We start from the raw sequence: 27,462 nt of genomic DNA on the forward strand, positions 1-27,462 counted from the left end.
GCATTGACCAGTCTGGTTTTTGTTGCAATGCCAATATCTTTTCCAGATCTTTTCCATTCCTTGCATTGCAATCCTACGAAGTGTAATCTATCTATTGATCTCAGGTCCAGATTGTCCGATGCTATCGATTTTGGATCCAAGAAAGATGAAATCTTGGACCGACTCGACTTCTTCGTTCTTAATCTTTATGTTTACTGTACCGTTGCCTACCGCGGTCATTATTTTTTTTTTCCCCCGCTGTTGAGGTACAGTCCCATGCATTCGCTTTCCTTTTGCACTCATTGGATAAGGTATCTTTGACTTTTCGCAAGCCGCCTCATGTCATCTGCATATCGGAGGTTGTTGACATTTCTGCCACCGATCTTGACTCTGATTTCTAATTTGTCCAGATTGCATCGCCTCATGATCGTTTCTGCGTACAGATTGAGAAGGACTGGTGATAGAAGGCAGCCTTGCCGGACGCCTTTCTTGAGTCCGAACCAATCAGTGTTTCCATAAGCTGTTCTGACTGTTGCTTCTTGGTTGTTGTAAAGTGACCTTATAAGCTGTTCAGTATGTTCTGGGACGCCCATTTGCTTCAGATACTTCCAAATCTTGTCATGTTCGACATAGTCAAATGCCTTGCTGTAGTCGATGAAACACATGTACACGTCCTATTAATACTCTCGGATCTTTTCCCTGATCCAGCGCAGGTTCGCGATTTGGTCTCTGGTGCCACACTCTCCCTCTTTGAACAATTTGTGACATTTCAAGAAACCATGGCAATACTGGAAAACTGGGCTACTATTTTATATTAAATTGTGTGTTTTTATTGAAATTTTCAAGTTACAAACGTAAATCCCAATATGCCGCCTACCAAGAACCTCCAAACCATCACAAAGCATATACATTACTGCTGCTAAAGTCCATCAGTATAGAAAAGTCTAATACAGTTAGTCCCCGACTTGCGAACAGGTTCCGTTCCGGGAGCCCGTTCGCAAGTCCGTTTTGTTCGCAAGTCGAACAAATGGTTGTATGGAGGGGATCACGGGTGGATCCCACTCCATACAACGTCAGGTGCCGGCTGTTCTTACAGCGGGCACCCGGCGGCAGCAGTTCCGACGAGCCGTGGCGCTTGTCGGAACTGTTAACACTTTAAATACCGCTCTGACAGCGGTATTTAAAGTGTTAACAGTTCTGACAAGCGGCGCGGCTCGTCGGAACTGCTGCCGCCGGGTGCCGGCTGTAAGAAACAGCCGGCACCTGACCTTCAGGGGGCCCGTACAGCGACCCACGATGAGATCGCGGGACGCTGTGCGGTTGCTGGGCAGCCGGGGACCTCCTGAAAGGCCCCAGGGCTGCCTATGCAGAGTGCCCATAGAGCGCACGGCTTGATAGGCGCTCTGCATAGACAGCCCTAGGGCCTTTCAGAAGGCCCCTGGCTGCCCAGCAACCGCGATCTGACCGGACAGGCTTCTATCAGGCTTGATAGAAGCTTGTCCGGTCCCTGCACAGTATGATGTAATGCCATAGCATGACATCATACTGTGCTGTACAGATAGTTCGTATCTAGCGAAATTCGTAAGTTGAATGTTCGCAAGTCGGGGACTATCTGTAATTCTTTCTTCACTTTGTGAAAAAAGTGTTTCCACACAACTCCAAGAAGTTCTTTGTAAAGTTTTGTCTTGTACCAATGTCAAATTTCAGATTTCATGGTACTAATTTTACGTTGTATCCACATTTCCACTTTTTTTTTTACTAAAGCTGCCATATGTTTTGCTTCTTCTCAGCTCTTTCTGCTTACTGTAGACTTTTTCCTAAAACCAGTGCCTCCCGATGTGTGCTGACTCTGTAGGGCGTTGTAAAGAGACAGATTTGACTGCATTCCCTAACACTTTCTCATCGGCGTCATGTAACTGCAATGCATAACTTCCAGAATTCCAATTGATGCCACCTGGAACTCAAAGAGACACAGAAGAATAATGTAAAGCCGTTCTAAATAAATACTAGGCAAGGTCAAAGTCAAAGGCGTAAATCTCCTGTAAAGACCTTTTCATGTGATGACCAGGAGCATTCTATGTCCATCACCTCAATGTATGCTGTGTGGCACCATAAAACCATAAGTTTTACTTTGACCATATCTCCTTTTGACATAGAATCCATCTATAGTTTCGGAGCCGCACTTGGGTCGGTGAGCCTTACCAAAATATGAACGTTTTTAAATGAAGATAGTTTCTAGATAACACATATGACAACAGTGTTAAATATCACATCGTAAAGAGCAAGGACCAATTTACCTAGCGACAAGAGTTTGACCTCGGAAGGACGTTATCGGGTGATGCAATGGCGCCGCCATCTTGATGTATTTTAATCATCGTGCCACTTGGCTAAGAATTAGTGTAGTTCTGGTCTCCGGAGTGCTATCACATTGTGTCAGTCTCAGTGAGTTCTTCAAGTGTATGTTGTGAAAAAAGTAAATATTGAGCATTTGAGAAAACTGTGGTATGAAGAAGTGTGAAAAATGTATGTTTCGCAAAATGTTGCCAAATATGCCTAATAAACGGCTTCAAAATGATTGAAAACACATTCGAGAGGATAGAGCGGCTCGTGAGGATTACAAAGCATCTAAAATCACTAATGCTGAACATCAAAAGGCTTATTGGGAGCGTCTCAAAGTTAAGACGGTTGAGGTGAGTTCCGTACTCCTGGAGCCCCACCCGAACACATCTAGTGCCCCAGTGTTGTGGCCGGAGTTGGAAAATGATTTGGAACTCATGGATGTGAATGCTAATCGTTGATCAGATCTGGAATTTGTGACATATGCTTGGTGAGCGTAAGTTACCGAGTAGAGATGAGCGAGCCTACTCACTAAGGCAAATTACTCGAGCGAGTATTGCCATTTTCGAGTACCTGCCCGCTCGTCTCAAAAGATTTGGCAGCCGGCGGGGGTGATCGGTGAGTTGCTGAAGTGAGCATGGGTGAGCAGGGGGGAGAGAGCGAGAGATCTCCCCCCCGTTCCTCCGGCCCCCGAATCTTTTGAGACGAGCAGGCATGTACTTGAAAATGGCAATACTCGCTCGAGTAATTTGCCTTAGCAAGTATGCTTGCTCATTTCTATTACCGAGGCAAACTCAGATTCGTCTTGGGTTATGTGTGTATTCATTCCAACGTCTCCATCTCTGACTTGGAAATGCTGCTGTTCGGGGGAATGATGGCTTACTCTAAGACTACAAAGAAGATAAGTCGAAAGATGATCGTTGATACACAAATGCCCATCATTCTAGGTGGAGAGTTCAATAATGATGCCAAACTGAATTTACATAATTTAACCCTTTCTAATCCACTGTCTGACCTGTGAAGACATTATGATTTAACCCCTTCCCGCTGCAGATCGCGGCATTGGAAGGGTTCACAGAGGGAGCGGACTCCCTCTGTGTCTCCGGCCGGCACTCACGATGTCATCGCGAGAGCCCGGCCTGTCACCATGGCCTGTCACCTGTATTGCTTATGCCTATGATCGCTGTATAAGCGATCAGGCATGGCAGAGCAGTAGCTCTGCCATGCCTTATGACAGCGATCATCGGTACAGTGATGTAAGTCCCTCAGAGGGACTCAAATAGTGTAAAAAAAAAGAAAAGAAAAGTGTAAAAAAAGGAAAAATGTAAAAAAAAATGTAAAACCCCCCCCCTTTTTTATGCTTTTTCTAATATTAACATTAAAAAAGGGGAAAAAAAATTAAAACCCCACATATTGGGTATTGACGCGTCCGTAATGATGTGTACAAAAAGTTGAACATGCTTTTTATTTTGTACGACAAAAAGCGTAAAAAAAACCCGCTAAAAAACAGAGGCAAAATGGTAATTTTTAGCATTTTGCCTCCAAAAAAATGCAATAAAAGTGATCAAAAAAGCCATACATTCCCCAAAATGGTACCAATAAAACTACAGCTTGTTTCGCAAAAAATAAGCCCTTATAGAGCTCCGTACATAGAAAAATAAAAATGTTACAGGACTTTGAATGCAGCTATAGAGAAAAAAAAAAGATTTCCAAAAAAAAGGGGGTTTTATTAAAAAAAAGTATAACAACAATCTAAAAAAAATATAACAATTTTGGTATCGTTGTAACCGTACCGACCCGCAGAAAAATTTAGTTGTCATTTATGCTGCATGATTAACACTGTAAAAAAAAAAAAAAATCTATGGCAGAATTGATGCGTTTTCTCTCCCTGTTATCATTAAAAAAAAAATAAAAGTTTTATGATATAGTCTATGTACCCAAAAGTGGCACCGATAAAAACAACAGCTCGCCACGCAAAAAACAAACCCTTATACGGCTGCGTCCACGGAAAAATAAAAAAGTTATGGCTTTTGAAAAATGGAGATGGAAAAATACCAAAAAAATCGCTTGGTCCTCAACGCCAAAATAGGCCATGCCATTAAGGGGTTAAGGCTGTACAGCTCTGATGTTGGAAGACGGCCGTCGGGGTTCTCTTACTGTATATTGCCAGCCTCTCTGCTGTCGGAGCCTATCCAACGCGTCACCTCATGCAATACTGGGTTTAGCCAGCATATAGCGCTGTTGTATAACGGCAGAAAAAGAGTAAGCCCCCTAGGAAAACCAGGATACGAATTGGATTGGAAAGGGTTAAGCTTCATGAAAACGCATTTTAATCTAGATTATCCGCCCATCGAATCTCCCATGACTCGAGATGGTACAACTATAGATTTAACTGTCGCCCCTAATATTGATGTCAATCTCTTACCCCATGTGTGTTACTTCTCCTATCACAGACTCCTTGTACATCCACTTTGATTGGAAGATCTGTTAAGAATTAAGAAAAGAAATTTCCAAAGTAAATTTCAAACCTCTCCTGACTTGATAGATATAACCGAAATAAATGATCACGCGGTTCGTATTTTACACCCATAACGACTTGCGGCCGTGAACACGACACAGCCCCGTATATTTTTTTCAGTTTCTAATATAATAACTTATAAATCCCACAGGAATTTGAGATTGGATCAGGCTAATTAAAGTTGTTTTCACGGTCTCCCTTTAATAAATGTGATTATTCCGCTTTGTATCATGTCAATTAGGGGCTGCTTCTGTATTCCGAGACAGGTCCCAACCATTTAGGTCTCCACGGAGTAAAATCAATCCATGGTAAGAACAGAACACAATGTTCCAACACACATTTATCCTTAGATTTTGTCATCATTTTCAACCTCCTCCCTTCAACAATGACAGTGCTAGCTATCAATATATTTGGAGGGGGATGACATGCCAATTGTGAATTTATTAGATCTTGGCTTGTCAGAGACAAAAACGAAATGATGTTACAGCAAGCTTTTGAGGCTACTTAGGCCTCTTTATCCTGGCTTAACTGCCTGATGAAGAGGGCTAAGTAGCTTTAGAAGCTGGTTGGAACATTGTTTCTACAGATGGGCGAGCATACTTGGTAAGGTGATATACTTGAGAGAGCATCGGCTTTTTTCAGTACCTGCTGGCTCGTCCCTGAAGATTCGGGGGGGGGGGGGGAGCGGGGAGGAAAGTGAGAGAGATCCCTCTCTCTCTCCCTCCCGATCCCCTCTGCAACCCCCGCGCCCCCCCCCCCCCGAATCTTTAGGGACGAGCCAGCAGGTACTCGAAAAAGGCGATGCTCTCTTGAGTATATCGCCTTACCGAGTATGCTTGCTCATCTCTAATTATTTCCTTTTGTTAGCTGTTAAAAAGTATCATGCTACAAGACTTTTGTTGTTTCTCTTACTGAGGGCAATAACATTTTGTTCTATTGGCTAACATTGCCATCTTTTCAGCGATAATCATTGTTTTGTAAATGTGCGCCCATCATGCACTATTCGTTCATCCCTGACTTTAAGCAAGCTAGAAGGCAGCAATGACTCTTATCAGCACCGCACGCTGAGTTCTTAGTAGGATACCACTGATAGTATCCTTTCAGCTGGTATCCCGCTCGGAGCTCTCAGCGCGACACCGCTGACAGCTCAGAGACAAAGCAGCTGTTTGCAGATAACAGCGCTCCTCCTTACACGCTAATAAACTCTAATTAGCTGCTTAAGAGTTTATGCAAAGTGATTGCTCAACACTGTCACTCAAACTGCTGTTTGAGAGAATTTTGAGCAATCATCTTTCAGTGTAAATGGGCCTTAACAAAGAATGTGCTGATCTGGGCATTGAACTCCGATCTTGACGCATTGATAAGTAAAGAGGTCATTTTCCAATTTATGCTTAAGAGCTCTCTTCTGAACATCCCTGCATTCAAGCAAACAAGCGAGTGACGTCATTGCTAGCTCGTTCGCTTTCCTTCAGCCTGTTTATATAGGTAGATACATCGTTGGCTCGTTCAAACATGAATCGTTCAGTCCTTCACATTTGCTGTAGAAGTCATGAGACGGACTGAACGAGTCCTGTTTAAACTGAATGATAAGTAAACGAGCCAACGATTGTTATACTTGCATAAGATGAATGGCGAAGGGAAAGTGAATGATTCTCATCTGCCATCGGCTCGCGTTTAGACCAAACGATTATCGCTTACATTCACTCATTTGGACGATAATCGTTCCGCCTAAAAGCTCCTTTACCCCGCCCTGAAGTAGACACCCTAATAATGCTTGAAGATATATTAGATTGATGATTAGGTCCTCTGTTAAGGGCAGTAATATTGTCCTGATGAACTCTTGGGATTACCATGTAATGTGTTTACTATTCGATGTGTTATATGATAGTGCCTCCTTGTTTTGGGTAGTGCAATCTGGAGAACTGGTGCAGTTTGAGAAAAGTCTTGAAGACGGATGTTGGAGGTTCAGACTTTGTTAGATGTTAGTCTGAGATAATTAGCAGAACCGAGACCATGGGTAGGGTGGTAGACTGTGGTGAAGGAGGAGATATAGGGTGGCACAGGATTGTGGAGAACTTTGTGGGTGAGAGTGATAAATATTGATATTATTCTAAAGTGGATGGGCAACCAGTGCAGCATCCAGCATGTAATACAATATATATATATATATATATATATATATATATATATATATATATATATATATAAACACAATCTATTTTCTGCTAATTTTGAAATCACTATGATTAGTGCAGAATTTATGGACTTTTAATATGTTTGAGTGTAGACCTAAGTGTAATTTTGTGTTTAGGAACTCTAAGGGTGAAGTCACATGAACGTATATCGGCTCGGTTTTTACGCCGAGCCGATATACGTTGTCCTCGTGTGCAGGGGGGGAGGATGGAAGAGCCAGGAGCAGGAACTGAGCTCCCGCCCCCTCTCTGCCTCCTCTCCACCCCCTCTCTGCCCCTCTGCACTATTTGCAATGGGGAGAGGCGAGACGGGGCGGGGCTAAGTTCCGAGAATTAGCCCCGCCCCCGGCCCGCCTCTCCCCATTGCAAATACTGCAGAGGGGCGGAGAGGAGGCAGAGAGGGGGCGGGAGCTCAGTTCCTGCTCCTGGCTCTTCCATCCTGCCCCCCCTGCATACGAGGACAACGTATATCGGCTCGGCGTGAAAACCGAACCGATATACGTTCGTCTGAATGCAGCCTAAGGCTAATTTTTTACACGGGCAACGCGATTTTTCGTGAGAAAATCTTTGTTCCCGCGATTTTTGGGCGTCAGCAATGCCTTTTCTTTAAAATAATCTCGCATTGCATTGCTGTGGCCAAGTTTGTTGTGTTGCAATGCGATAAAAAGAAGGCTCCATCGCAGAAAGATAGAGCATGCTGCGATCTTTTGTTCTCTTACCATCGCATCAGTGAAAACATCACAGATGGCAAGGAAACCATTGAAAATCATTGCTTTCATAATCAGCTTTTTTACTGACTCTTGCCTGTGTGAACCCACCTTGAGGCCTCGGTCAGACGGGCGTTTTTTCGCCCGATTTGCGCATGCGATCTGCGCATATATAGAACCATTGCTTCGCAATGGGGTCGGTCACATGTCTGCTTTTTATGCGGATATGTGATAAAATATAGGACACGACGAATCGCAGAACGCGCCTATCTGCGTTCTGCGATTCCTTGTGTTCTATATATGCGCTCAATGGGGCCGGCGGCAGCAGCGCCGACCCCATTGAGAGCATATACTATAAAGATCATTCTCCTCTGCCAACTCACCTTTTCCCTGCAGCCGGAGTTCAGCCACGGCCGGCCGGCAGTTCTCCTGAACTGCTGTGAGTAGTATTCAGCAGCCGGGGATTTAAAATCCCCACCTGCTGAATGGGCTGCCTCTGATTGGTCACAGCCCTCACCAATCAGAGGCAGCTCTCACTCACCCATTCATGAATTCATGAATGGGTGAGTGAGTGCTGCCTATGATTGGCTGAGTGCAGGGACCAATCAGGGGCAGCTCTCAGCTATTGAATGACAGCTGAAATCAATGTGTTATTAACACGTGTGAGTTTCGTCCATATTGCTATCGGACGGAACTCGCATGTGAAACCCACTCATGCGATTGTACCCTTAGATTGGGGGTCCTGAAAATCGTTATCTATTTCTGCTCTCCAGGACTGAAATTCAGATATTGCGGTTCTGTATCTGCTCTGAGTTTATTAACTCGTTTGTCTTTTTTCGGTAAGCTCTACGAATGAGAATAGCGGATGCTTGCTGCAGTTTTTGCATTAAATTCAATGGATCCTGGAATCAGTCCACTCTTATTCCTGGTGATAATTTCCCTTCTATGACCATTGTGTGTAATATGGGAAATTTCTGTTCAGTTGGCCATACTGGTTATAAAACTACCATTTTGGTTATTTTTTCTTCTTCTGGCTTCTGAAGAGTTTGTGGTAGCAGAGGGGGTTGTGGAGAAGCCAAATGTCCTGGAAAGCCCTTTCCATGGGAATGATAGAGTAGTTATCATCTATGCCTTTGGTGACCATGTCCGTGGTACAGATCTTAGGGTTTGAGATGCGTTTTCTCATGCATAGAGGTCATTTTCTTATCATATTCAGGACCTAATGGCTCAAAGTTATTGATTGTCAATCGTTCAAGAAGCCCTAGAAGAAATCTAAAAAGTTTTTCTTAACTGATTGAATTCTCGTGTTGATGGGGGTCTGAAGAACTTCCTTTCGAATAGAACTGTGGCCACTGTTGAAGGTTTGACTTTGGCTATATTTACTGGTCCATTGTTGGGACTTGTAGGCCCTACTCTTTGATCAAAAGAGTCTTCTATATGGATATATTGAATTCTTTGAATCCGCAAAAGATTTCTGAGCTCCTCACTTCTTGTATGAGCTCAGGTCCAAATAAATTTGAAGATTTGCAGGAGTTGACGTGGGTAGCTCGAGTGGGTGCATTGACTTTGACCTGGTCACAGTGGTGGATACTTCGCCTACAATGGCAGCTCGCTCAGCAGGTGGGATTTCAAAGAGGTCTTAGCTAACGCAAATAGTACCTAGTGTAAGTTCGTGGTGATGCCAGTGCCTTTGAATGAGTGCGTTGGGGTGATGAAATGAAGAGACGGGTCCAGAAAAGTAACAGTAAAACCGAAGGCACACAGTTTACTGAGACTTGGGGTTGGAGTAGAAGGTTCACACTGTTCTTATAGCAAACAATAAAGTCTTCAGCAAATTCTTGAACACATCCAATTACATACAGTAATTCCTTGACCTTCTCCTGAAGAATGGGATGAAGCTGACAGGCTAAATTAAGTGGTACGGAACTAGGAGGTTATTTGTGCAGAAATGAGGGGAACAGTTTGAGCTCTCCTGTGGACACTCTGACTCCTGGCTGTGCAGGGACAAGTTAAACTCACAGTTATGGTGTCTGGGTTCCCTCCACCTAACAGGAGGATCTACCCTGGAATCAGTTCCTCCAGGCAAGGTTGTAAAAGACTCCTCTCCCACTCATTCCACTTCCCCCCACCTCAGGCTACTCTCTTCTTTCTCTTCTTCATCTCTCCATTCTCTCGCTCCTTCCACTACTCTCCAACTCTTCACTCCCCTCTTTTCCTTCTTCTCCCTAACTCCACCCTCTCTCTCCCTTTTATACTCTCTGTGTCACCCAATCCCAGGCAAGGGATAATTGACAGTAGTGACAGGGAACTAGCCGAAATTCTGCCTAATCATGCAGAACTAGCAATTGTGAATATTAATACATGACAAATTAACCCCTAGTAAACCAGACATTAATGTTATTTTATAAGTAAATATACATTTCATATATTTTTCCCCAGTTTTCTCCTTAGTATACACAATTCAGCTGACCCAGCCTCCTTAAATTTGTTTCTCATCGCCTGGTCTGTAGTGTCGGTGGATGTGGATGCTCCTGTGATCGGAGAGCATGCACTATCTTGATGTGCATGCATGCATAATAGAATATGCTGTGATCTTTATTGCACGCATATTTCGCGGAATATGCCTGAGCCGCAACATGGGAGACTACCCTCACCCTCTCTGTTCTCATGACTGTTGGAGGGAGGTGGTGGGGCCTGCTGAGATCAGACACTTCATCACCCATCCTGTGGACAAGTGATAAGTTATGACTCTGGAACAACAGTCTATGGGCAGATTTATGCAGGATTGCACCGGATGTTTTAATATTCCACAGCTTCTGCAAATTGATAGTCATGGTGAGGGAGAGGATCAACTATCGTGCCGTATATTTCTAAACAAGTGCTTTTAGCTATGAATATTAAGCAGCTCCAGCAGCTACTGCCGGCCGGCGGGTATGTTCATAAATTTGCATCAATATAAAAAAGTCTTTATATCTACATATATCTTCCAAGACAGCAGTTAGGAGATCCGTGGAGACAAGCATATTAAATAAGTATTCGAGCACAATGGGCATAGTAGGATCCGAAATCACGGTAGATTTGACTCTTATTATTGCATATCATTTTTAATGAATGGACACGTTTTGCATAGGACTATGGAATTCTCTATACAAACTGCTTCGCCACCTGCATCTATTACCTGATTAGTAGCTTGCACTGCACTGAGGTGTCGCATGGAGTGGCTACTTTGAAACTTTTCCATTTTCTGAGCTGAACACTTAAGCCCTCTTTCACACAGGTGACAGCCAATTTGCCAATTTGCCACGACTTTGTCGTGATTTTCTTATTTCCCCAGAAAATAAGACCTACCCTAATTTTTCAGTATTTTCTGGGGGCTTCAAATATAAGCCCTACCCCAAAAATAACCCCTAACTGCATAACACCCAAAAAACCCAATACATTACCTAGGAGACATGGATTGGTTCATTGTGCTCTGCAGTGATTGGCTGAGCCGTGGTGCTCAAGAACCAATCAGAGCCATCGCTTCCTGGATGCGGGGTCTATGAAACCCGTAACCAGGAAGCGATGTGCTGAGGACTGCAAGCGAGTGTGCCGGAGTGAAGGAGACCAGCAGGAGGACCCGGACCGCGCCTGTTAGGTTATGTATTGTTTTGGGTTTTTTAATGTAATGCAGCTAGGGGTTATTTCTGATGTCATTCCTGCTTACGATCTTCTTCTGCGTGGACGATACGCTATCCCATCCACGCGGAAAACTGCACACATACACGACCATACACAATTCATTTCCACGATCGTTTTGCAGGTCTTTTGCTGTGGATATCCACACACGGAATCCGACCCCCTCGGGCTTAGGATAGATCTATACTTATCACCGAAGGGGCAAAAGGTTTCAATAAAGACTTATAGAACACCCTGTGAACCCTCCATGTAGCTGGCAAGTCCAGTTCATGGGCGAGAGGGTTCACCACACGTGTGACGACAAAGGGACCCACGTAACGCGGCGCCAGCTTCAAAGACGGGACCTTTAATTTGAGATTTTTAGAAGACAAATATACCTTCTGTCCCATCCTGTATGGTTCAGTTACTGACAGACTCCTCCCACTACGCAACTCCATACGAGCCCCCATTGCTTCCAAGTTCTTCTGTACTTCTTTCCATACTTCTTGCAGCGTATCAGTGGTGTCGTCAGCTGCAGGACAGACAGATGGAGTAGGGATCACTGTAAGGAAGCGAGGATGCTGACCATATACACAAAAGAATGGGGATACCCCAGTGGAAGAACAAGTGCGGTTGTTCAGGGGCAGAGAGCGGGAGGCGACTACCTCCCAGCAGAATCCAATAAACAGGAACTTGTGCACAGATCCGCAATCACAGGCGAGTGGCGCCACCCGGACCCACGAGCGCATGCACCACGCTGACCAACCACCCGCGCCCCCGGCAGCCAGGCAGCAAGCCGGCAGGGACGCGCCGAGGTGCTTCGGGAAGACTCGCAGCCGCTGCATGCTAACAGTATGATAACCTATAAAAGCCCAACAGAGGGCAAATAGGCGCTCTTTTGGCTTCCAACTGGAAGTTAACCCTCAGGGAGCTGGGAGTTCTTGTCCAACGAGAATAGGCTTGAGCTTTTCTATTCTTGGTGCTTACGTTTGCCTAATCAAACAATCTGTGGCAAGTGCATTATAAAAAAAAATATTCTGCCGCCCTTGGTACCTTCAGTCTAGTGGAAGATACTGAAATGACTGTGTAATAGTAAGATGCAGCACTATCTCTTGAACCTTGATTATTTACAGGGGATAGAAACTTCTTTTAATGTTTTCCCATTATAGCTTAAAGTGGGCATACACCTAATGATAGTTGTCTGGAAAAGGTGGCTAGCAAACAGGTTGGATGGTTAGGATAAGCCTTTTTATGGCATTCTAGGTCAGTAGAGGGTTCGCTGCTCGGCTTCCATTTAGGTTGGCATTAACCACCACAAAGGGCCTTAGAAGGCAGAGGGACATCCAATCCGGGCATTACACAGATTGCCCATTGATTTTATTCTTTGCAAAGCTCTATTTACCCAAAATAGGACCTGCTGGCCGCCAGTAATAACAGAGGATAGCAGTGGGTATCTGCTGCTCATCATTGGAGATTCTTTTTAAAAAAATGGGTTGTCCAAATCTGGCAATGCCTCTGACCATTTTTTTCATGCCTACGTTAATAAAACAATCAGTTCTGCCCAATGAACATATACAATGCCCATGAATGATATTTCCAATGATATGGATACATTTCTATATTGGGAAACCTTTCTTATTGTTGCACATTTCTTTCAATATATGACCCTACCAGCTGGGATTAGGGGAAGACAAGGGTAGGTGACCACCTAGAGCGCCAACTCACCAGAGGTTGGGAGACACAATTTTATTTGTAAATCTTTTCTTATGACCCATAACATTCTATGCAGTGAATGCTTTCATCAGTAATCAAGGTCAGATCTAGAGTCTGTATTAATATTGGATAAGTGGTCTATATTAAATATGGGGTCTGATCTGTGGGCTAGTGCAAAATCTGTAACAGGCCCTACCCACCCTCTTTCTCGCTACCACGTGTCATTTAAAACACTGGTATCTTTTTATGTGGTAGAGGTCAGTGGCCAAAGATATTTCAACAGCAAACTCTGCAGTCTTTGGGAGAAATCGCCAGGATGGTCTGGGCCAAATGGAGAAGAAAAGTAAAGTGAGTCACCGAATTAAATATTTATTCTGTCTGCATCTCTTCCTTTTAAAATTTATCTCTCTCTGATGATAGAGAGCGGCAGATTTTTAGTTGAGTCTAGGGATTGTGAAGAGGGGTGCAATTTGTCTTATCTGCTTACAATGCCAAATCGCCTTGTCCCGGCCCTGTGATTAGAACCCAACAGTCAAACATATGAGAATGCTAGATGAATCAGAGTTACAGACTTCTCTGCGTAGTGGACACATTTAAATCTAAACGTTCAGAGATGGCAAGACATCATGTTAAACGCAACACATTATATAGGGGCAATGAAGCCAGACTTATTTTCCTGTACACATTAATCATGACACAGTGTTCTCTGCCATCTCACCGGTGATCAATTCTTCCGTTTAGTCTTAGCGATATTGCACGCTGAGAACTTACCTCCCTGGGTAGTTAAAATGGCCCGAGCGAGTCAGGCCAATAAAGGTTGCCATGGTGACAACTGATCTAAAAAATAGATTTGTAATACATGATTTGATTGGGTGTCTTAGAGTCTGGGTGTAATGTGGTTGAGGCACATTTACCGATCTAAAGCGAACCCCTCTGAGAACCGAGTGATAGGTTTCCCTTATTACTCGCAAGCGGATATGTTTGAGTGTATATATATTTTTCGCCTGATGCTTTGTCGGGTGATTACATTGAGAGCACTTTCTTTCCACGGTTCACTGGATCTGCGAAAGAACATAAATCAATGAAAATAATACATTGAATTGCAGAATGACTCTTTCCCTTGGAACGGAGCTGACATTGAGCTTGTCTCTTTACATTACGCCTCCAACAGACGAGGACGCTCTATGTGCTCTTCAGAACAGACCAAGCCATTCTCCGACTAGACACAGATCTGCATCTTCTCTCCTTCCTAGTCCTGCTGTCTCCCATCCATCAGTTCTCCCCGTTTGCCCTCGCCACCCCACCTTCCCATTCATCATGTTGAGTTTAATTTGCAGTCTCTCCAATTTTTTGGATAATGTCACTGGCCTTTATAGTCACATCATCATTATTTGGAAGTTGATCTTGGACGTTGGTGAAGTTTGCCAGCCTCCGGCCATTCTGTACAACATCATTGCTCTGCAAATTACAACCAGTTCTCTTCTCTTTATTTTTTACTCTCCCCGGAGCCAAATCCCTGGTTTTAATGGAAAATGACAGCACCCATAACCTTGTTCGGTCTCCATGATAATAATGAACCTACGCATCTGCGGAGGCACATGGATAAAGTTTATCGCTCTCAAGTCAAGATGTTGCCTCATTAGAGTTTAGGCTAAACAAAAACAAATTAATTAGGACCCCCTTCCTTCTTTTTTTTACCTGCGTGGTTTTATGAGATCAATTTCACTCATTCAGACCCATTATCTCAAGATTTGTAAGTACATCTAAAAGCTGAGAACTAAAGAACACGGCCCCCCATCTAGCAGGCTGATCCCCTACTGGAGAAGCAACAATTTTCCTGTCAAGCTAGACTGAACCTAGAATCCTATAAAGGCCAATCTTAGCTGTGATTTATTTATACTCTGCTCAAAAGATGTGATTTCTACAAATAAATGTTCTCTTTGCATTAATTCCACACTGTTTCACCTCTCTACTGTATACAGCTAAACCAATTACTTCCCAGCAGTGGTCAGGATGTGCAAGGAAAGGTCTCCGACTAGCAGGGAGATGTATGTGAAGTTCCCTAATGATACATCCTAATACTGCTCTGTCCAAGAAGCGAAAGAAACCCATTGCAGCTCACCGTCTTATGACATTGGAGGCAGCAACACATGAGATTATTTTGCAGCATTCTTCAGCCATTTTCTGAACTATTTGTGTGTCTATATATACTTTATGTAGGTATAATGTGTATATACACTAATGTGCCTAAAGTCATGGGATAGGAACTCATTTCTTGTAGGGACTACTAGCCTGGAGAACTGCAACAATTCGACATGGCATCAATTCCACAAGTGGGCGGAAAATATCTGGAGGGATATTGAGCCAGTACGTATGGAAGACCACCCAAAACTCTATGGTATTTTTAGATGCAGGATCTCAAGTACAAATGGACCATCCACCACATCCCATAAATGCTCGATTGGGCTCATATTGGACAAACATGCAGGCCATGTCATTCATAGGAACTCTCTAGAATGCTCATTCAACCAATTCTGGACCACGTGCACCCAATGGCATTATCCTGCCGGAATATCCTATCATTGTGGAGGTACATGAAGTCCATAAAGGGCTGTAAATGGTCACCAAGCAGTGAAACACAGTGGGCACGCATCAATGACATGTTCAGGTAGACCCTTGGACCCAGCCCATGCCATGAGGACACCCCTCACACCAGTATGGAACAACCACTAGCCAGCACAATGCTTTGTTCATAACTGGTTTCTGTGGCGTCATGGGGTCTGCACCACACATGAACCCTACCATCAGCCTGAAATAATTGGTACCATGACTCATTGGACCACACCATATGTTGCCAGTCCTCTAGGGTCCAGTTAGCAGCCTTAGGAGCCTGGGTATGGTGCTGTGCCTGGTTTTGTGTATTAACATGGTAGATCTTCTGCTCATATATGCCATGGAAGCTAATGAATGCTGCACTGACCCACGGGATATGCGTGTGTGGCCTCCTGCATTGAATGTGGATGTGATTTCTGCCAGTCATTTAACCAGACGGCTCCAGTTGAGTTAATTAAGAATCTGTGGGCAACCACTGCGCCGTCCACTGTGGGTGGTAATGCTTTCTATGATGTTTTCCCACTACACACTTAACACTGAGGATCGAAGAATATTAAATGCAAAACTCCTGTACAACTATGTAAATGGAATATCCCATATGTCTGGCACCAGCCAAAAAGCCTCATTTGAGCTCCGATTCATATTGCCTTGCCATGAGCACACTGGCCAGTGTTCAACCTCACAAGCTAACAGATCACTACTTAGGCCGCCTGGGTCTGATTCCGCATACGGGAGCCCGCAGTGGAATCCAACACTGTGCCCGGCCGGCGTCCACACGAACCTGTCATTTTGTCTTTTCTTCTGTACTGCAGGTGGTCCTCACGGCTCGCCATCGGACACGCGCAGTACAGATTTTATTTTTAAAACTCCTGCTTTTCCTGCATCATAGCATAGCAATGACATGGAATACATGACCTTGACCAATCGTGATCAATGTCAATTGCGGAAGGGCTGCGGGTCGACTGCTTCCATTGACTTCAATGGAAGTCATCTGCCCGTAATCTGTGAAAAAGTAGAGCATAATGCGATTTTTTTTTCGGCACGCCGAAAATCACGGTTGTTGCCCGCTCATGTGAGCGGAAATGCGGATGCTCTATTGGTTTGAATTTGTGTAGAATGCCAAAGATCGTATGCCTGTGAGATGATCACGGATTCGCCAATTCAAATCAGGTCGAGTGCGGGCGGCCTTATACAGGTCTGGGTGTTCCCAACATACTGGCTACAATTTGACAAGTGTCAAAGCGGAAAATGATTGATGTTGTGTTGATGGAGTCTCCCTTTTTGGCTGGGATTTGTTGCATCATTTTTACAATATAAATGATCTAGTTGAGGGAAAACGGATCAAATTTGCAGATGACACAAAGCTAGGAGTGATATCTCACACTACAGAAGAGACAGAGAGGATTCAAAAAGATCTACGCAAGTTTGAACAGTAGGCGGCGACTAACAGAATGGTATTTAACAAAGAGAAATGTAAAGTCCTACACCTGGGCAAGAAAAATGAAAAAAAACACATACAGAATGGGAGGAATTGGGCTAAGCAGCACATGTGAAAAAGGCTTGGGTATACTAATAGATCACAGACTGAACATGAGTCAACAATGTGATGCAGCAGCAAAAAAGGCAAAACACAATTCTGGTATTAATTAATTATCCCCCTCTACTCTTCCTTGGTCAGATCTCATCCGGACTACTGTGTCCAGTTCTGGGCACCCCAATTTAAAAAAGACATAGACAATCTGGAGCAAGTTCAGAGAAGAGTTACCAAGATGGTGGGCGGTCTGCAAATCATGTCCTATGAGGAACGGTTAAAGGATCTGGAAATGTTTAGCTTGCAAGAAAGAAGGCTGAGAGGAGACGTAATAGCTGTCTACAAATATCTGAAGGGTTGTCACAGTGCAGAGGGATCAGCCCTATTCTCATTTGTACAAGGAAAGACTAGAAGCAATGGGATGAAACTGAAAGGGAGGAGACACAGATTAGATATTAGACAGTGATGGTGATCAATGAGTGGAACAGGTTACCACGGGAGGTGGTGAGTTCTCCTTCAATGGAAGTCTTCAAACAAAGGCTGGACAGACATCTGTCTGGTATGATTTAGTCATCCTGCACTGAGCAGGGGGTTGGACCAGATGACCCTGGAGGTCCCCTCCAACGTTACCATACTATGATTCTATGCACTGCTGCTGAAAGCTATATTGGCACAGATACATATATTCATTTTTTTGCTTCCCGCTCATTGACATGTATAATACTGGTTTGGGGAAATGACGCTTATTTTTTTCCATGTAGTCTGTCTCTACATCTTATGTTGATCCAAGCTGACAAAGGTTTAGCTGTGGGAGCCGGTGCTCTTGGCTGCAAGCAGTCATTAGTGCTGACCTGTCACCTATATACAGTGGATGCAGCTAACAATTCACTATAAACTAGTGACTGTCCTGAGGCAATACGCACAAATATATTCATAGGGATAATCCGTATGAAACCAGCTGCAATCCATGGCATGAAATCACATGTCACTAATTCTTATCCTGCATTTTATATATTTATACAGTGTGTATATATAAATGTATAATATATATAATATATACCCACTACCGCTCAAAAGTTTTAGAATACCTCAATTGTTCCAGTTTTTATTTACATAGTTTAATGTCTCACTGTACTTTGAAATGAAGGCAGAGAAAAATAAACAAGTTAAGATGAATAAAAATAATGGATTAGCTTTGTTTCACCAAATTAAATCGAGATTTATGACTCTTCAGAGCAGCCACCTCAGATATATCAGCTTTATACAATAGATGCATTCTTGGATTTAAGGTATTGTTCAGAAATTTCTTCCCAACATTGTTGCAGAAGTTCCCACAAATGTGCTGCGCTTATAGGTTGATTTGCTTTCATCCTTCTGTCCAGTTCAATCCAAACAAGCTCAATGGGGTTTAAGCCTGGAGACTAAGCAGGCCGTTCTATGAAGCCTACCAGATTTTACTTGTCTTCTTAAGTAGTTCTGATATAACCTAGAAGTATGTTTTGGATCAGTAACTTGCTGTAATACAAACCCCTGACCAACTAGGAGTACACCAGAGGGTATAGAATGGCATATCAAAATGCTGTAGAAGCCCCTTTTGTCCAGTGTGACAGTCACCTTGTCAAGTTGCCAACTCTGGATCCAGGAAAATACCCTCAGACCATTATACTTACTCTTGGTGCGGATTCACAAAATATGTTGTGGATTTGCACCAACATCCACCATGTGTGAACACACCCTTTGCGCAAAGAAGATCCGCAGCAGATTACAATACCAAGTAGTTTTCTCATAGACCTGTTGTGCAGATTTTTAAATCTCCAGCAAGTCATAGAATCATAGAATGGTAAAGTTGGAAGGGACCTCCAGGGTCATCAGGTCCAACCCCCTGCTCAATGCAGGATTCACTAAATCATCCCAGTGAGATATTTGTCCAGCCTTTGTTTGAACACTTTCATTGAAGGAGAATTCACCACCTCCCGTGGTAACCTGTTCCACTCATTGATCACCTCACTGTCAGAAAGTTTTTTTTGAAATATCTAATCTGTGTCTCCTCCCTTTCAGTTTCAACATATTGCTTCTAGTCTTTCCTTGTGCAAATGAGAATAGGGCTGATCCCTCTGCACTGTGACAGACCTTCAGATATTTGAAGACTGCTAATAACTCTCTAGTTTGTCTATGTCTTTTTTAAAGCGGTGTGACCAGAACTGGACACAGTATTCCAGATGAGGTCTGACTAAGGAAGAGTAGAGGGGGATGATGACCTCACGTGATCTAGACTCTATGCTCCTTTTAATACATCCCAGAATTGTGTTTGCCTTTTTAGCTGCTGCATCACATTGTTGACTCATGTTCAGTCTATGATCTATTAGTATACCGAAGTCTTTTTCACATGTGCTGCTGCTTAGCCCAATTCCTCCCATTCTGTATGTGCTTCTTCATTTTTCCTGCCCAGATGTAGAACTTTGCATTTCTCCTTGTTAAATACCATTCTGTTAGTTGCTGCCCACTGTACAAGCTCTTCTAGATCTTTTTGAATACTCTCTCTTCCCTAGTGTTAGCTATCCCTCCTAACTTTGTGTCGTCGGCAAATTTGATCAGTTTCTCATCAATTCCCTCCCCCAGATCATTTATAAAAATGTTGAACAGCACTGGGCCTAGGACAGAGCCTTGTGGTACCCCACTGATACATTCTTCCACTTGGTTTTGCAGCCATTTATAACCACTTTTTGAAGTCAATTTCTGTTGGTGATTTTATCATGAAATGTCACATCTTTCAATGTAACATGTGCACTGTTGGAGTTATCATTGCTCAGAGGGAATTTGGCCACTGGTTTGACTGCTGCATTTGCCTTTCTATTCCCTACGGTCTCATTGGTATGAACCTGGACCTTGATAATGGCTACCTGTTTGGGAAGAGCTAAAACCTGATACAACAAGGATACTGCCGCTGCATTCCGGATTGGATGACCCGATAAATCAACAAATTTCACCACAAGGGTGCAAAATCGAAAGGATTCCAAACGCGTAGCTTGAGTCAGTGTAGACATTAACAATCTTCATCCAGTTTATACACCTCATCAAGTGCCATCAGCTCAGCCTCCTGAGCAGACTTCCCAGGTGGTGAGTGGTTTCTGTCCAATGACCTCATTGTTGGTTACCACGGCATAGCCTGTTTTTGCCTGCCCATTTTCAACTAATCCAGAAAAAACTCAAAATCTGCATTAGTAATGGGAGTTTCAAAAACATTTTCAAGACCCCCTGATCTAATTTTCCATTAACTCTAAACCATCATGCATTTGTATTTGATGTTCCATGTTTTCTCCTCCCTCTTTTTTGAATTCGGTGGAAGTAATGAAGCTGGATTCAAAACTATATATCTTCTAATTGTGATATGTGATGGAGCTATTATGGGAGGGACAGGGGGTTTAGAGGGGATGCAGAAGGCAGGAGGCTTGGGGCATCCATTCTCTGCAACATCTCACCAAGCACAAGAAAGTGTGCATTTCTTGGGGGTTCCTGGGGAGTGGGATATCCTGAACAGCCTGGATTTTGTCAATAGTAATGTTCCTAATGCCCTGTGAAATGCAATGGCCCATGATTGTGGGTTGGCAAAACTGAAGTTTGGACTTGGATGCTTTGCAGTCATTCTCAACAAGAAAGTGTAACAGATGGTCTCCACCAAACACTGTTCAATAGTGCCGTAACACAGGGGAAATCATCAACGTATCAAAGCAGTGAGGTGTGGGGATACTTTGGGACCCATTGTTACAAAACTGTCTGAAGGACCTCAAGAGTACTACCTTGGGGAGTTGGCTTGCCACGAAGCATGAAAGCGAATAAGAGCTGGGCACTCTCTTTAGGGGTCCACTGAGGAAACGTTTGTGAGATCCACCACTGTGGAGAAGGGGGAGCTGGCCGGTACCTGTGACAACAACATATCACATTGTGACAGTATTAACTGCTCGGAAATCAACCTTTTCCTTGACTGGAAAGAATGGAGTGTTGTTAGGGGAATGCCATTCTTTTATGATCTCCTTTACAAGGTAGGCCTGGAGCTGCTCACGAATGTTGGCAATGAATACAAAGGCATTTGTTACAGAAGAATTCATTATTATTAATGGTATTTTTCCATGTAAGCGTATAAACTGGCTAAAGGAATGATGTGCTTTCAAACCTTATTCCAGAGTTACTTTCACAGCACCTACCCTAAGGCCATGTTCCTAGAGGGTGGATTTGCCACAGATCTTCTGTACGGATTTTCTGCAAAGGAAATCCACAGCATTTACAGTAGCAGCAAATGAGATGAGATTGTTAAACTCTCACCCACACATGGTGTAAATCATCTGCACTGAATCAGTGTGGAAGTTGACCTGTGGCGCAGAATTTAAAGTCACCGTTAATTTTAGCAGCGGATTTGGTTTGGAAAGCTTGCGGAATTCTGCCATAGACTTCAATGGAGAGGCTGAAATCTGCAACAAACGTTCACACGGACATATGCGCAATGGTTCACACCTTAGTGCAACATTTTTACACTATAAGCGAGGCTGTTTTGCACGCATGTCAGCATATTCCGCTGTACTTTTTCTGCCCACAGAGATGTGTTTTTGTCCATGGAATACAAACATACACTGATTGGAATGGCTAATTCATCTAATGAGCTCCAGTTGTGTTCTTTTCTCAGCAGAAGAACTTTGTGTGGTGCCGAGTGTTAAGGCAGCAGAAATGCAGACCTAAGCTCTCGCTCACGACCTGAAGGTTGCAAGTTCAAACCCTACATGGTTCAGGCAACCAGGCCATCAATGACTCATCCTTCCGAGGATGGTAAAATGAGCACTAGAGTTGAGCGAACGTACTCTGTCGAGCTTGATGCTCATTCGAGTATTAGCGTACTCGATGGTGCTCGTTACTCGAATGAGCATCAAATCGTATTTGACCCCGCCCCAGCTTTTGGCTCCTCCCCACTGTGACGTGCCAGTTTTGGCCCCTCCCCGCCACGACGCAGTGCACTTCATTCTAAAATTTTTGGTGGGGAAGGGAGAGAGAGGGAGAGAGAGAGGGGGAGAGAGAGAGGGGGAGAGAGAGAGGGGGGGAGAGAGAGGGGGAGAGAGAGAGGGGGGGAGAGAGAGGGGGGAGAGAGAGGGGGGGACAGAGAGGGGGAGAGAGAGAGGGGGGAGAGAGAGGGGGGGAGAGAGAGGGGGAGAGAGAGGGGGAGAGAGGGAGAGAGAGAGGGAGAGAGAGGGAGGGAGAGAGAGGGAGAGAGAAACACGAACCAAGAAAAAAAAAAAAGCTCGGCACCTGGCGTTCCACATACAAAAATGCTCGAGTCTCCCATTGTAGTCAATGGGGTTCGTTACTTGAGTAGAGCTCTCTAATTTTACGAAAAGCTCGTCTTGAATAACGCGGACCCGAGCATTTGGGTGCTCACTCATCTCTAAGGTTGCTAGGGGGTAATAAATAAATTACCTGAAAGCGCTGCAGAATAAGTTGGTGCTACACAAATATTAAGATTTACTTTTATTTTATTTACAGTATTTCATACATTGATTTCTATGGGGAGGCGTGGTGCGCAAATACACCGAAAAATAAAAAATGTTCTATTTTTTTTCCCAACTGAAATGCTCGTGCCAAAATGCAGAAATGTGAGCGAACCCGCTGAAATCAATGGCTTCTAGGGATGAGCGAGTATACTCGCTAAAGCACTACTCGTCCGAGTAATGTGCTTTAGACGAGTATCTCCCTGCTCGTCCCTGAAGATTCAGGGGCCAGTGGCGGGCAAGGAGCTGCGGGGGAGAGCGGGGAGGAACGGAGGGGAGATCTCTCTCTCCCGCCCGCTCTCCCCTGCTCCCCGCCGCGACTCACCTGTCAGCTGTGGCAGCTCCCGAATCTTCAGGGACGAGCAGGGAGATACTCGGCTAAGGCACATTAATCGATCGAGTAGTGCTTTAGCGAGTATACTCGCTCATCCCTAATGGCTTCCATTCTCTGCATATTGCGCGTGCAAATACATGAAGCTGCCTTATCCATTCATTCTCTACTTAGAAAATCCATAGTAAATCTCACCGGTGTGCACATGGCCTAGGCGTAGAGGAAAAAAAAGAGACCGCCGGAGGACGTGTTATCCTCTAATAGTATATTCACCAGTGAATGTATCAAACAGGTGATAGATCATTAGGCCGATAATGACAGAATACAAGTAACGGCTCCCACAGTTTGATGTTTAAGCAGAAGCTGGATCTATAGAGATTTGTCTGTGTGCGAGGAATTTAATGCGACAATGTACATCACGCCTACGAATATGCAATTAACTAATTTACTTGATTTAGTTAATTTGCATAATCTCTGGTACAGCTGTCAATACATTTATCACCTCACAAACACATCAACATCACACAAAGAGACCCCTGCGGTCTTTAAAGCCGGTGAATAACAAATACCTAATTAAAACCTTGAAGCTTGTACTGCTGGGAGCCGCAAGAAGACTACTTACAGACAGCAATAACTGTCTGCTAGACAAGGAGATTAATGCAGGTATAGCAGCCGCTACTGTTCCCCTGTCCAAACTGACAGCCATCACTAGATGAGAGCACCTAACAAGCCTCACTTTCCCTAAGGGGGACTTATGTAATTCACAAAGTATATCTTGCATTATCACTGATAGGGATCAGACCTGGACTACTTGTTATCCCCTATCTCTATTATGTCAGTACTGCTTCTAGCAGGGGGGGAGTTGCCCAGCGGCTGGAGGATCCCACTTAGGGAGTCTCTTCCTATGCTGATCATATGGTTATCACCGCTTGAATCTATTTTTACAGCCCTGCCATCACAAGGGATTTGTAGATAAAATGTACCAGGAATTAAGATATCTTTATGCCTTTTTGAAACATCCAAGCAAACATAGGCTAAAAATGCCCTTGAAACCCAGCTTCAAGGGCATAGGACTGAATAAATGGAAACCATAGTGATATACCATGTGTCACGCTAGTAATGTTTTACTATGAACCTTGGAAAAGAGAGAACATCTGATAATTCACAGTTTTTTTCTAGCACCAAGCTGCAATATAAAGTCGAATTTCACAAGACTGGAAGCAGAAGACTGAGCAGTATTCAAGTAAATACGTGGATAGAGGTGATCAGAGCAGATTCTGAGTTGACCCTTTTTTTCGGGCTGCTTTCCTGCACTTTATATAACCCCTTAGTAACCGGCCTATTGTGTTTTTACGTCCTGCAGCTGCAGGACATGTATAAAGAGAGATCGTGGGGCGATTTCCCTCTATACAATGTGGCTGCTGGCTGTTTCTTGAGCCACAGAGCTTATTGGAGCTGTTAAGCATTTAAATCCCCCAAACCATGTTTGGGGGTCCCGTCTGGCCCCCCGCAATGAGATCACAGGGAGCTGTGCAGGTGTCATGCAAGCTGGGGGCTTTCTAAATATCAGTGGGGTGGCTTGATAGAATGCTTGCCTGATCACGGTATGATGGCATTACATGCTATGGCATTACATCATACTGCTGGAGCAATCAAAGCATCCCTAGTTGTGTTCCCCTCTGGGGACTAAAAAAAAAAAAAGTAAAAATCAAGATCAATAAAGTTTTACTAATTATTAAAAAAAATAATAAGTAATAAAAGTAAAAAAAAAACACTTTTGCCATATTTATAATAAAATAATGTAAATCACAAAACAAAAAAGTCTGATCTATCAAAGTAACGCATTATTTACTGATGGTAGCAACCCAAACTACAGGACGTCCTGCAAAAAATGAGCCTTCGCACAACTATGTTGACGGAAAAGGGAAAAAGTTATTGCGCGCAGGGGATGGCGACAGAAAATAATTTAAAAAAAATCAAATATCTTTGAAAAAAAAAAGTAGTACAGCAAAAAAAAAGATCTATATAAGTTTGGTATCGTAGTAATCGTACCGACCCATAGAATAAAGTTATGTCATTTTTGTTGCCGTTTGTGCACCGTAGAAACAAGACGCACCGAAAGATGGCGGAATTTCATTTTTTTTCCATTTCTCGCCACTTTTTACATTTTTTTTTCAGTACATTATATGGTACATTAAATACCACCATTGAAAAATACAACTCGTCCCGCAAAAAACAAGCCCTCATACTGCAACGTCGATGGATAAATAAATGAGTTACGATTTTTTAAAAGGGGGGAGGAAAAAATGAAAATGGAAAAACGGAAAAAAAAAAACCTGACCACTAAGGGGATAATATAACTTTTAAAGGGGTTGTCACTTTTTAAAGTTAGAACCAAATAAGTTGAAACAATAAAAAATGACCTGTCCTTTGCCCTGGCGATCCAGCGCTGCAGTTACACAATCCTCCTGTGTTGACAAAGTCAGGTGACTACTGCCTGCCAATCAGAGGCAGCAGCGTCACCATTCTAATTTCCTGACATCATGGCACCCAGGATGTGAGCGCTGATGCCAGGAGAACAGGCAGTGATTCTGTAACCTCTGATTGGCAGGCAGCAGTCACCTGACTTCCACTGTCAGCACAGATCAGGAGAGTCATGGGGCTGCAGCATTGGATCGCCAGAGCTAAGGAAAGTAAGTATTGTTTGTTTTATTGTTTTAACACATTCAAAGCTAATTTTAAAAAGTGAGCTTGTAACCAAGCAACCCCTTTAAACAATTCCATGCATCACTCCAAAAAGGGCCATTATGTAGCTATCCTCACAGCATATATAAGTGAGTAGTGTTGCCTTGGTTAGTTCAATTGTTATAAAGACTTGTTTAAAGGTTCTGACATTGATTTCCAGGGATGCCACCATCCAATAGGTGGCGCTGCAGTGGTATTGCTCCATCTTCCTTATTTGCATATTCTGTCCTAGCCTTTTTTACCTTAGAAAGTTATGTAATCTGATTAGCTCAGATTTACTTGCGCCACCTTTATCGAGGCGATCGCCTTGCTTATTAGGTAGGGTCCTGCCATTCTTCCTGCAGCTTGGGGTCAGTTGTCTTGCTAGTGTAGGGACCCGCAAGACAACGAGGAGCCTTGATTGCGGCTTGCAGGCTTACGTATTTTGGCCAATATATGAACCAATACCTCGTGCTTTTATAGCTATAACATCTGCTTATGTGTGCAGGTATGCATGGCGAGTGTGTGTCATCAGTCGGTTCCTGCTTGTGTCCTGGGTCACGTTTGTGTGGGCTCGGTGTTTGTTTGCCCACTCGAATGTAACAAGATCACAGCTCATCCTCCTGATTGTATACTTATGGTCTGTGGCTTATGTAAGTGAATATAGAAATAAATAATTAAACTACCCCCAGCAGGCAGAATGGTATAGTCTCAGCTTATGCTGTGCTGATGCATCATAGGATTGATGTGAAACTCAAAGTAAAAAGTTCCAGCCTCAGGCTTTATTCACGCAGGTGTTTTACCGTAGCGATTTTGCCGCGATAAAACGCCGGGCCGCAAATCGCGACCATCTGAAGCATTGGATCCCAATGCATTTGTTCAGACGGGCGATTTTTGGGGGTGTAAAATCGGCCGGCCGGATAAAATAGCGCATATGGAGCGCATTCCTTCCAGTTACTTTTACGCTCACCGGAAAAGATAGGTCTGGACCTATTGTTTACTGGAATATGGCAGCTGGTCCCTCCCTCTCTCCACACCTTGCCGGCTGCCAGCAAATGGAGGGGGCGGGACGGGGCGGGAGAATAGCACACTAACGGCTTGCTCACATCTGCATCTTGTTCTTGCGATTTTTGTCCGTGATGGGTGCGGACGAAAATCGCATTGCCTGTGTGAAGGAGCCCTCAGGATGGTGAATAATAAGCATCTGACAGGGGGCTGCACTGCAGGTAAGTGTCTGCAATACACAGGGGAGATCTCTAGAGTGTGACCGGAAATCAGCTGAGGAGTGCAGGCATAAAAAAACATATTTGCCAGAGAAGCCCTTTAATAGAGAATTCTTGATAATTCAGCACCAATGAAATCCTATTGATGCCGCGTGGAGTTTTCTATAGTTCCTCATTAGATACTTCAGTACCAAGAAAGTCGGTATCCTTTTTCCATCAGCGAAGTGTCTGGCATCGGGCTTCCTGAGCGATGGTGCAGAGCCCTCGGTAATAGGCAGCCTCTAGCTCAGTTTTGCTGTTCGCTATATTTTTAGGCTTGCTGCTCACTGTTTTATTTGGTTTCCTGCACAGTGTAGTAACTCTCGGTCCCAAGTCAGTCCTCAGGAGTATAAAGTTTTTCCTTCTG

The sequence above is a fragment of the Eleutherodactylus coqui genome, chromosome 6, assembly GCF_035609145.1.
Source record: "Eleutherodactylus coqui strain aEleCoq1 chromosome 6, aEleCoq1.hap1, whole genome shotgun sequence".
NCBI lineage: Eukaryota > Metazoa > Chordata > Amphibia > Anura > Eleutherodactylidae > Eleutherodactylus > Eleutherodactylus coqui.